Source organism: Triturus cristatus, chromosome 3_2, assembly GCF_964204655.1.
Source record: "Triturus cristatus chromosome 3_2, aTriCri1.1, whole genome shotgun sequence".
Lineage (NCBI taxonomy): Eukaryota > Metazoa > Chordata > Amphibia > Caudata > Salamandridae > Triturus > Triturus cristatus.
The window spans coordinates 1,135,386,370-1,135,399,131 of record NC_140584.1 but is presented as its reverse complement, the minus strand read 5'-3'; the positions used below and the strand labels follow the sequence as shown (position 1 = coordinate 1,135,399,131).

The window sequence follows — 12,762 nt, the reverse complement described above, 5'->3', positions numbered from 1 at the left end:
AGTGATAATCTCAAGAGGGAGACAGTGCTAGTTGGCCAGGATGAGCGGGTCCCCTTACCAGTCATTAATCTCCCACCAGCGTGTTCACCCTTAGTAGTAGTGCTTGCAAATGTCCCTCTATTGAATAAGGGTGTAAGAGAGGATTTTGGGCAATTAAAAAACAAAGCGCTCCATTGGATCACAAAGAACACATCGGTGGGGAACAACATTTGGAAAGACATTATTATGGTGCGTAGAGTGTCCTGGATCGGCAGAACTAGGAAGAACAGAGCTGGGGACTGTATTATACTTAATTTTAATAGTCCCACTCCAGTTAGACGTATCATAGATGAGTCTATTTTCAACGCTAAGTCACAATCAAAGGGCATTGAGATCCTCCCACTTGATTATTTCTATAGGGAGTTGAACAGACCAAACCCAAGTAGGGCTATTGAGCACGGGGGCAGGAAGAGTTATCGCATCCCATTAAGCCCGGGTTGTGAATACCCTAGAAAAATGTTCCCCAACAAGCCGTGGAGAGGGAATGATCGGCAATATCAAAGTTGTGAAGGAGTCAATCGCTTCTCAGTCTTGAGCGGACTTGAAAGAGTTGACTGACGCCCAACTACTGAGGTTGCCGTTACTTCTGATTTGACAGAAAAAACAGATGTAGCTAGTATAGGTGATCTACTGAAGGCAACACATTTGCCTGAACTTCCCGGGGTCCACGCCAAGAAAGGGACCAGGATTGCTTTTTGGAACGTAGCAGGCCTCCGCTCCAAGATAAACAATCCTATTTGGATTGATTTTATCAAGGACATAGACATACTATGCTTGCAAGAGACTTGGTCTCTTGATGCCATCCATATTATTGGGCATAGAACTTATCATCAATCAGCTAGTCCCTCTAACTCTGGGAGGTGTAAAGGTGGCCTGACTATTTATATATCAAATTTGCTGGAGATATTATCACTGAGAATGGTGTTCTCTTGTAGCCATTATCAAATTATCCTAATTCGGGTGACCCCTAAGGTGGAGGTTATTATCATTAATATATATAATAGCATTGAGAAGGGGCTAGTCAATGACATGATAAATACCCTTATCAAGGAATTAGGGGCTCTAGTAGATAAATCTTCAAGGGACTCAATTATTATCTGGGGAGGCGATTTCAACCACTACCTCTGTAAACAATATCAGAGTGGTTGTGGTGATCAGGAAAAATATAAATCTGAAAATCTTCCCCACTTTGCCCATAATAGCGGGGGCGATTCATTTAATGATTTGATGGCCTCATTCGATCTGGGCTTTGTCAACCTGCTCTGCAGGCCCCCGGCGGAGTTTAGTCCAACGTATGTGGGGAGAGGGTTTAGTACGTTGATTGACTATATCACCATCACCAACTCTCACTCATGCTGGTTAACTGATTTTGTCACACACATAATTGGGGTGAGTGACCATCTCCCACTTAGTTTTTGCATTCAGCTTCCTTTTAAAATAGATTGCTCTCTGGTCGAGAAGTTGGCCTGGACAACTAATTGTACCCTAAGTAGTTTGAACGGGTATGCTCTCAGATGGTCACAGAGCAATCCAGAGGTTACTACTAGAAAGATTATTAAACAGGCGTTAACTTCTATCAACACATGCCTTCAGGATGAAGTATCACATACAGACGTCCTGGACTCTTTTGCAAATATCACAAAGATCATTAAAGAGGACCTACAACATCCAATTAAAGATGGGAAACCAAGCAGCAAAGGGTGGTTCGACTCAGCTTGCACCAAGGCCTATACACACTTAAAGAATGCTTTAATAAAAAAACCGAGAAATCAAATAGAAATCAGGCATTTTAGGCATGAGTATAATCTGGCCAGAAAGTCACGTAAACGCGTAATTAAGAATGATGCATGGATAAGTCTATATAATGAGTCTTTAGACAGGGATTGCTCTGCCTTTTGGTTAGCTGTTAAGGCTCCATTCTTTAACTCAAGGGATGTGGTTAGAATGGATATGGCTATCACAGAGGATTCGTGGATAGATTTCTTTGCCGAGGTCTATAACCCAGGAGGAAAAGACAAATTGGCAGAGAAGGGGAGTGCTACCCAGGGACAAAATAAGGAGGATAATTTCACCCCGATTGAGCTAGCTGTTACATTAACAGAAATTTCTGACGCAATCACCCAGAGCAGGGGTAATAAAGCGCCTGGTGCAGACGGCGTTCCTATAGATTTATTTAAATATCAGCCTGACCTCTGGTCGCCCCTACTCACGCGCGTACTGGATGCTAGCTGTGCGTTGGGCTTTATTGACACCTGGGCAGACTCTATAATTATACCTATATTTAAAAAAGGGGACCGGGATAAACCCTCTTGTTATCGTCCAATATCCCTACTGGATTCATTTATGAAAGTCTCCGGGCGAGTCATTTTGAATCGCCTTCAACAATGGGCTATAGAAGCCAACATCCTATCCCCGGTACAATACGGGTTTCGTGAGGGCTGCGGCACACCTTGGAACAGGTCCTTAATTTCAACTTACTTTCAGGTAAATACACCCAGGCTAAAGAAGGCAAACTTTTTGTAGTGTTTGTCGATCTAAGCGCTGCTTTCGATTGTGTTGTTCACAATCGTTTGTGGCAGATCCTGAGTGATTTGAAGGGGGATGAAGTGCTTATTTCCTTATTAAGGCAGTTGTATGTCGGGCCAGGGCGAAAGTTAGATACGGTACCAAACGTGAATGCACCAAGCCTTTTTATGTAAAGCGGGGAGTGAGGCAAGGGTGCGTACTTGCCCCATTTCTGTTCAACTTGTATATTAATGATTTAGAAAAAGAGTTTGTTGCTGTGGTACGTGATTCTCCTCAGGTTAACCAGCATCAAATTGCGTCCCTGTTATATGCAGACGACGCGGTGATCATGTCCCGGACTCAAAGAGGTCTTCAAATTGCTCTGGATACATATTTAAATTTTATGAATAATAGGGGGTTAAAACTCAACGTATCCGAAACGTTTGTAATGACCTGTGGTAGATCCAAGAATAAAGAGTGTCGTTTGTATGTTGGGAAGGAGAAACTTGCTTCAACTAAAACCTTTTCATACCTGGGCATAGTCCTTGAAGAAACAGGGTCCTGGGGGCCTGCTATTAGAAATAGGACCTTGATATTTAAGAAAGCCACTGCTGCACTCATATCTTTTTCAAAAAAGCTTGAGAAGAGACCACCGTCGATTTTGTTAAAAATTTACCAGGCGAAGTGTATCAGCACAGCCATATATGGGGCAGGTATTTGGGGGATTCAAAATTCTTCCTCAATACAAAAGGTTGAGAACGCATTTCTTAGATGTATCTTGGCAATTCCAGCCAGCTCCCCTGTTTTTAATTGTCATGCAGAGTTGGGAGTGCGTTACGTGAGTGACTTGGTTAGTATACAACCAGTTCTGCTTTGGTATAGAGTATGGACCTCGCCGGCCCTATTGTTAAACAGAAATATTATTAAGGAATGTATGGGGCTGGACAGGGCCTCCAGGATACCCTGGTTGAAGTATATATGTAATTTCACCAGGGACCTTGGAAGACCTGAGTTTTATCATCAACCTGAGTCAATGTGTAGGATTACTGGCAAGGCCTTGAAGGAGTTGTGTTGGCATCATGTTGAATCTCTTAGACTTGGTGTAGAACTAAACAAGAAACTTGTACTGCAACATCAACTTACACTAGTCTCTTATACCATCCAGCCTTATTCAATATGGTGTCAGGAGGGTTTTGACCGTTACTTACTAACTAGACTTAGGTTTGATGTTTTCTTTCGTTTAGTCACTTTTCCCACAGCAAATGACTGGGCTAGAAATCTCTGTAACTGCCCGTGCGATAATTTGTCTACTCAATCCACTCTGCACGTAATTTGTTTTTCTAAATTTTATTCGTTAGAAAGATTAAGATGGATTAAGCCACTTTTAAAAAAACATGGTTCATGGAGACAATGTCGCCCAGCTTTATTGTTTTTAGTCTCTTTAAATGATGAATACTGTGTGTTAACTATGCTGGGTTTTTAAAAAAGTATCATAAGGAAAAGGAAAAGTTTAATCAATTTTTAGAGTAATTTCGTATGCATTTTAAATTTTTTATACTTGTCTTTGTAATGAACCTGCTGCTTTTATGACTTCATGAATTTTGAATTCGAATAAAGTATATTTACTTACTTGTGCACCTGTATTTAAACCACCTTTGGTTTTTCTTGCTTTCTTTTTTCTTCTCCAAGCTTTGTTAATTCCTCTAGAAATCTGTTGAAAAAATTCTAACATTTCAATGTGGACAATCGACTCTTCTGAGCAGGATAAAAAGGCTATGTTATATGTATCCACTATGTTTTTTGTGAAATCGTCGGGGTCCACTTTGGACCAACGAAGAGCATGGCCATTGGTGTTATTCAGGGCAATATCCTGAATAATATACTGTATTAAACCCTTGTGTTTTTATTGCCTTGCTGAGCAGTTGAAAAGTTACACTGAAAGGGAAATGGCTGCTGAAGGTGTTCTTATGTGTTTTGAAACCTTTAATTCTTATTGAGTGTCTATTGGCTATGATTATATAGTCAATGGTTGAATTTGCACCTCTCCCATTGAAAGTATGGTTGAAAGGAACCAATGGTAAAACCTAAGTCAAAAGTAAACAAAATCTCATTCAGACAATCCCCGTAATTCAAGTGTGGGAAATGGGTATAACTAGTGTTCTCATCAAATGATATTCCACAATTTTTCCCCCATAGAGCGAACACAATCCCATAATAAGTCTTCTACGAACCTGTGGGATCTGATCGTGTACAGCATTATTGTAGTAATTTATTACAACTACACAATGGGATTTGTCAATTTCCATGATGGTAATTTGGTAGTAAATTACGGAAATCCTCAGAGTTATCCTGCCTACATTCATATAGATTGACACATATGTACATAGCCCTCCTTTAGATCTCCCATGTGCAGATGAAACAGCTGAAGTATGGAAGGTCTTATACCCGCTAATGGTTTCTTGCAGACAAAGTATATTACATTTCCCTTCAAAATCTATCCATTCCGGGGTTAGGAGATTTTACGCAAACCTGCAACATTCCAAAATACAAATAGCACGGGACATAAGTCAACTCTGTTGTTATCTTCTTGATTAATTCTATTCGCCTTGTGGGGTGAGCTTAATGTCATTAGTGGAATATCAACAGTTAGTCCATTTCCTAGGTTTGTTCCTATAACAAGACTATCAGGGTCTACAAGGGAAGGATGAGATGTTGTGGGTGGTGTGTCTACAATTGATCTATTTCCTGGGCTTGCCCCTGTATCCTTGTACACTGGTATGCCAGGACATGTGTGTGGACTAATTGTGTTAACTTCTGGGTCGGGAGTGTCTTCTACGGTGAGTCAATCTACCTCATCCAATATTGGCAGTCTATCAAAGCGGTTACTCACAGGAATCTCATATCCAACCTCAGGGTGGTTGTTCATGTTAATGTCCCCCCTGTTCCATATCAGTCTCATATTGGACGGCGGCTGGTAAAAATAACCCAGCGGTAGTATGTTAACACCATGCCCAGAGACCATGTGGCTCCCTGTTCTCTTAATGATACTTTCTACCAAGATTGGATTCTTTAACTATAGTACCACGCAATATCCTGGTAGGGTTTTATAACCTCTCCCGATCCAGGTAATCTTTCTGGCCATTTTAAAGTCAGAAAACAGGTCCTGTGTTAGCCCTGTTATAGTACTTATCCAGTGTAGGGCTTTATTTCTCAAAGTATCCCAAGGTTCTATTTCTGGGGCCGATAATCTCAGTACGTTAGCTAACACTATTGTATAGGGGGTAGCTGCTGGCAGTAAATCTAAGCTATCTATATGAAGTGGGTTCCTGTATTGGATGTGGCGTTGATTAGAATGTGTATTGTTGAAGCTTGTTGTGCTAATAGTATGCAAGTTGCCACCCTTTTGTACGTAGTCTCCCCTCAAATCTGGAGCATTAATATGTGCTGAGGTCTTCGTAACACCTGATGGTATCTTTGTGCCAGCTTTTGTTTGGCACGCGTAACAGTGTGCCTCTGTGATTTGTTTGTCCATTATATGGACAGCCTGTCTAGATGCAGTGGTTGTTACCTCCTTATTGGAGGGCTCACCTAGTCCCCCTTGGTTTTGCGTTACGCTGTCGGCCCTGTCTGCCCTTGAATTTGCCACATATGTATTTAGCGTGTCCTCAATAAAGCCTACTCTGGTGCTTAATGTGCCTAACGCTTCTCTTAAAAATGTATCTAAATCTTCCACTATTGTAGTTAGTTTTTTATTTTCAGTCGGAGGAGTTTTAGGTTGCCTTTTTAATTGGGATCTTTTGTTTGGGCCCACTGTAGGTAAAATGGTTAATGCGCCTGGTTTTATATCATGTACACTTGTGATTGTGGCCTTAGCCCGACTATCTCTAAAGGTATCCTTGGGATTTCTTGGGCGTTTCAAAGGAGGTTGTATGTCTGATTCAAGTTCACTAACCTATATATGTTATATATATCAACAAAGATAGCCACAAAGTCCACAGTGTCCACAATTTTCACTATATCTATATATTCTCACCTAGAGCATCAATGCTCATGCTAAATGTTCAATTATTTTGATGTATTCAGACAAATATCCTTGCAAACATAGGTATAATGTCACAAAATAAAGGCCATTAGGCAATGTCACCTGAATATGGAGTGCTGAGGGCTTTATCCAATAAACATCAACTTCCCAAAAGCTTACAGAGCAGAGTCTCCTTGCCGGCCCCAGACGTTGTTGTTATGAAGTGGAAGAGCCACGGAGGGTGGCCCTTCCCTGCCTCTTCCTGGCAATGATGGGCAAGGATGGGCATGCCCTTGGCCCTGGCTCAGCCCGGGCGTGGCCCGCATGTGTCCAGCGCAGCGGGGCTCAGTGTGTTGTTTTAAGGCGCTTCTGTGCTGGAAGCACTGTTGCGGCCCCTCCTCCTAGCAGAGAGGAATCTGGGAGATGGAGACCCCCACAATCAGGATGGTCAGCGTGTTGTTTTAAGGCGCTCCTGCGCTCCAAGCACTGTTGTGGTCCCTCCTCCTAGCAGAGAGGAATGGAGATGGAGTCCCCCACAATCAGGATCGTCAGCGCTTCCCGCACAGCGGGGCTCAGAGTGCTTTTTTGAGGTGCTCCTGCTCCAAAAGCACTGTTGCGGCCCCTCCTCCTAGCAGAGAGGAATCCGGGAGATGGAGTCCCCCACAATCAGTATGGTCAGCGAGTATCGGTACACAGCTACAATGACCAACCTTAGACTATTTAAATATTGTCTTCTAAGGCCAAACTCTAATCGGATTCGTGCCGGCAAAGCCTGCTGTGGGAGATTAAATAGGCGACGATAGGTCCTTACCACAAGATTATCTATAATTTTATCAGCCTTCCATCTCATTATATCCACGCAGTTTGTCAAAGATGGAGCATGTTTAGCTGTCATAACTTGTAGTAATGGGTTGAGGGATAGGCCTTTTAAGGCATTTCGTGAGGAAGCAAACACTATGATTAAGGAGTTATTCCTTCTTTGTATCGCAGCACAAAGGTTCTTAAATTAGCCCCTCGCATCAAATATTACCCTCAAGTATTTGCACTGTTGGAAGGACTCCAGCCCCATCCCTTCTATACAGAATTTTGTGAAGGATGCTATGCCCTTTGTCACTAGAACACAAAAGATGAGAGAGGCATTATTGTAAAAACAACATTCATAGGGTTTAATCCCACAGATGAAAAAGGAAGGCGGTGACAGAAATAATGGTTCTTTCTCTAGATGGGGTTGTAGATCCTTTTATTCATTATTTCATACACAACAGCCAGCGCGTTTCACCCTTGCGGTGAAATTTCACTTGAAAATTTGATGTGACAGGAGTTTCCTCGATGGCTGCTTAAACAGGCCTGCGACTGAGCGCGCAACACGCCATACATCCTGGTTCTCGACTGGGACAGTGCCTACGGATTTTTATAAAATATCCTTTCTCAGATCCGTGATCAGAAATAAATTTAAGAAATCACTGACCGATTTGGGCTAATACCCTGTGGAATCCTATTTTTCGGTTTTGTGGACCATTTACTTGCCTTGAAAAAGCCTGCAAGGGTGAAACGCGTTGGCTGTTGTAAGGCATGAACCTTCTATTCGCCTCAGGGTTTTCAGCACAGCAGCACAGTTTGCTGTCACCAAAGGTCATACAGCCAACAGTACACGTATCGATTGCTTAGCAGCCTTGTGCTCTCTGACCCTCTGAGTGTGCCCACTGATTTTTTATGCACAAAAATGTTTAAACACTGATGATATCTGTTGTTTTTTCTGAGGTTTTAAAAGCTCTGGAAACACCCCACTGAAATTGAAAGCAGCCGAAAACAGGAAACCCTGACAATCCTTTAGCCTCAATTGTTTGTTCCACTACAAGGCAGCCCACTGAGTGCTATTTTTGTTGCCCCACAAAAATTCTTTGAAACGCACCCGCTGGGATTATTTTTGGTGCTTGTTAGGAACCTCTTCTGTTGTGGGTGATTTCTGGTATAAGTTAGAGAGCAGAGGCGACAGTGAAGAACAAAGCAGAGCCAAGTGAGACCCACAGGAAGGAGGCCATAAGTCAAGTCAACCCTCTCTTATCTGCAGTGTCCCAAGTTTACCAGCCCAGCTATCCCTCCATCATGCGCTCAGGGTGAACAAGAGGAGTGCCAATAGACGTTCGACGGAGATAAAAGCAGCTTAATGGATCAATCTTAAACAAAGTATCTCATGGGGATGCTGAGGTGGAGCCAGACTTGGTAGAACGTAGGGAGAGAATGTAGCCTTACGGTGAGAGTGGTCGACCTCAAAGCTGGGTAACCAGGTTCGAGTCTCGGCAAAAACGCTCAACATCCTGTGATTCTGGGCAAATCACTTAGGGCCAGATGTACGACCATTGGATTTTGCGACTCGCAAATTGTGACAAATAACGAGTCACAATTTACGAGTCGCAAAATCCAATGTACAACAGTGTCTCAGAAACTGTTTGCGATTCCCAATGGGGTCGCAAATTGCATGCCTCATGAATATTAATGAAGCTGTGGCAATTTTCAACCCCATTGGGAATGGCTGGCACTCTCAGGGAAGCTTGCTCACAGTTAAGGACACCAGTACACCATGGCAGTGCTGCTTGCTCTGGACTCATGCTGCTCAAAGTTCATTCAGACATCTGCTGGACATCTCACAGCAGCATAAAGAGAGCTGAAGCTAGATCAGCAAAGCGGAGCCATGCTTCCAAAACTGAGGGACTGAGTTAAAAATGCTTACGTAAGGCCTAGGAACTTGGCGGATGGTGGGCATCGTGGGTGACTTACATTGGGCTCTGAGTGAGACATGGGGCCAGAATTGAGTAATTTGGATTTGTATGAGAAAATTCTGGGCAGCTGCAATTTTTGATACCAGCCAGTTCTTCCTCAGAGAATTGCTACAAACCCAAGTTCGCCCCATGGAATGAGAAGTAACCATGTGGATGTGGTGTTATCAGGCGGAATTATGCGGCGCATTCCCTGTTGAGTTGGGATTGATGCTCACAGATGGTAAATATGAGCTAGAGTTGGGGGCACAATCACTGTGCAGAGGTGAAGGGAGAGACATTGTACGGTTAGTGGAGGGAAGAGGAAAAAGATGCCTTGTACTGGAAGTTGGGGGAATAACATTCTCTACACATGCAAAAACCTTCTTGGTTTTCACAGCCTTTAAAATGCGGACCGGTGCTCCCGCAACCATTAAATCCCAGTGTGCGAACACCGGACCCACTTGTGATTGGTTGGAGAGGAATTCCATACAGGAAATCTGTTCCACCCAATTCATAATAAGGCCCGTAGTGGGAGTAGAGAGCTTAGAGTTAGGGGCTGTGCTTATACCACATTGGCATCAGAGAGCTCTAAAGCATTCCGCATTCAGTGTTTTCAAGGTTCCACTGAAAAGCAAGCATTGACTTTGGTGAGGTTTTATCGCTTAAAACTAGAAATCCTGAGCATTGCCAATATTTTTCATACAGATTACCTCTGTAATTACTGAAATACCTGTACCTTTGATTGTTGGAGTGAAAGCATTAAAATGTGCAGAGGAAGTTTGTGTTGTACAGGAGATGTTGTAGTACCTTATGTTGGTGTCCCCATGTGTAATTCTGGCCCTAAAAAGATGCGATGCTCTGGTAGACGGTACAAGTCTTCAAGTAGCTATCTCCAGTGTCCACAGCATGATCCATCATTGCTCATCCCCCCTTCATGAACTGACCATTGTAATAAGATTGTTGGCCGTCTGGTATTACTCAGCAATATGGAACAGAGAAGGGCTTCTTCTGGTGGATAAAGCCAGTTTGAACAAGGTCACTCTCAAGCTTGCAAATAAGGATATCAGTAGCAACTGAGGGATGTGCCTTCCTTCCTTTCCTGGTGGGAGCTCTGCAAGTGGTCTTGAGGCCCAGTAATTGTCTCTTGTTGGCTTGAGGAAAGTTTGAAAGATGCCCACATACCCTGGTAGTAGTATGAGATTCCTGCCATCACTATGAAATAAGATACACTTTATGAGATGTTCATTATCATGGGATTGAGTGATAGCTGAAGGAAAATGCACATGAACTTGAGTGGTCCATCCCTGCAAAATCTGACTGTCTACCTTTTGATGATCAATGAACCTGACCCTTTAGGACAAGCATTCACGTTTATCATTGTCTTCAACCAGAATGTCTTCACCCAGAGGTCCAGGGGCAGAAACCTTGACAGCTCTTAGATGGAGTCGGGACAATATCTGGTGTTTAGGGCAAACGCTTGATGTGACCTGCAGAGCAAGGAGGTTGACTGACCACTGTGCTTAGAACTTGCCTTTCTCAGCTCAAGAACTGCATGGCCAAGATGGCATGAAAGCTTCTGTGAGACTGTTGCCTTGAAGAGGGGCCTGACCGAGACCAGAGTAGTTGCCACCACTGCACAGCACAACACCAATCAGCGGGACTCTTGCATTACTTTCAACATCACAAAGCAAGAGAATTGATCACCATTGTGCAAGGGCATCTAAGTGCACGGCTACAGTTCAAGAAACCTACAGTGCAAACTGTCTCTGGAGCATCGGTGGCTTGAGGCACACTTTCTTTCCCTGTGAGAGCCCATATTGTGTTTGACCTTTGAAGCCATCATCCCTTCCGCGGACCATGCTCCTATCCCAAGTCAATCCGACGTGCAGAGATCACCAGTGCCTAAAGACAGTGACTGCATGTGACCCAAGTAACCAGAAACACCACAGGCATATTCACTTTCGTCTGCATACCTTCCACATCCACCGCCCAGCTGGCTTTAACTACATGTAGTCAGAAGAACTGAACACCTGTTGGGAGACCAGATTCTGATGATGGGGACAAGAAAGACTGTCTGAATAGCCTGCTATTTTCTTTTGCTACTGTGCAAACGTGTCCTGCTGCAACGTCTGAGGACCCAGACTGTCCCCACATTGATATTTGTCTAGAAAGTAATTCACTGATCAGCTACAAAAATTTTGCCAAGCTATTGGATCTTACAGCAAATAACAGACTTATGTTCTTCAAAAGATTTAATATTTTGCAGGACATTCAGCGTATTGTGCCTTACTTAAATGTTAATTGTATCTGAGTCCGAAAACCTTCATCTTCCTCTAATGAGTAAGATTTGACTGATCTACCTCGATGCTAGGGCCGGACACTGCTGGCCTCAGCGGACCCCATACCGCAACATTCATGGTACATAGGAGCCAATGCATAGTAGAGCAGTGACTGTTAGTTGATTATTCTATGTGTGCGTCATCTGTGCTTGTGAGTTAACCTGCCTGCCATAGGTTCCTATTAGAAATCAAAATCTCCAGTCACATATCTGTTATGTTATGTTATGTTATGTTAGGAGATTTGTAGAGCACATGGCTGTCCAGGCAAAGGGACGTTCCAGCACTGATTGCCAGGAGAGAGGGTGGGAGAGGAAACTACTGATCATTGAAAAAGCCAGGTCTTCACCACCCTTCTAAAGGCTAGAAGGTTAGGAAAGGTTAGGAATGATTCTGATGGAAAGTGTTAGAGAATTCCAGACGGTCGGTGCAAGCACCTTGAATGAGCACCCTCCTACTCTGGTTCTATGGAACCGTGGAATATGTGATAGATGGAGGTCGGCCGAGCGTAGGGCACGTGTCGGGATGTAAAGATGGCAGAGATCGCTCAGAAGTACTGGACCTGAGCCTGCAAGAATTATATGCGTAAAGCAAAGCATCTTTAAATGGATTGTTTGCTCAATGGGCAGCCAGTGAAGGGGACGCAGAAGGCCGGAGACCGAGCAGTGTCTAGGGAGGGCAAACAGCGCACAAGCTGCCGTGTTCATAGTGCGCTGCAGCCTTTTAATCACAGATTTATTGGAGCCAAGCAGCAGACCTTTACAATAGTCCAGCCTGGCCAGAACAGTAGCTTGGAAGACCAGCTGGCGGGTGTGGGCATCAAAGAAGCCCAGTATGGATTTAATGCGACGCACAAACCAAAACAGGTCCCTGCCACAGACTTGGTTTGGTCTGTGAATCTCCCCCTTTGTCGTAATTTCGTGTAGATTCGCTTTCGTTAGTATATTGATTTCTCATTGTGCACTTTCTTACCTCTCTCCTTGTACTGTTTAATTTTCTCAGTAAACTGTTATATAGAAATACATTCATTAGTGGCAGGTTAGCCTTAGCACTGTTGGAAGCACATGCCAAATGAGTCATTTCAACCCAAAACTGCAGGAAC

General features: G+C 43.5%; 1 protein-coding gene across 2 annotated transcripts in view; it reads left to right on the top strand.

Annotated features, from left to right (window-relative positions):
- LOC146859261 (ICOS ligand-like) overlaps window positions 1-12,762 on the top strand; it is a 406,586-nt gene that overhangs the window by 379,881 nt on the left and 13,943 nt on the right. The gene's annotated exons all lie outside the window — the stretch shown is intronic.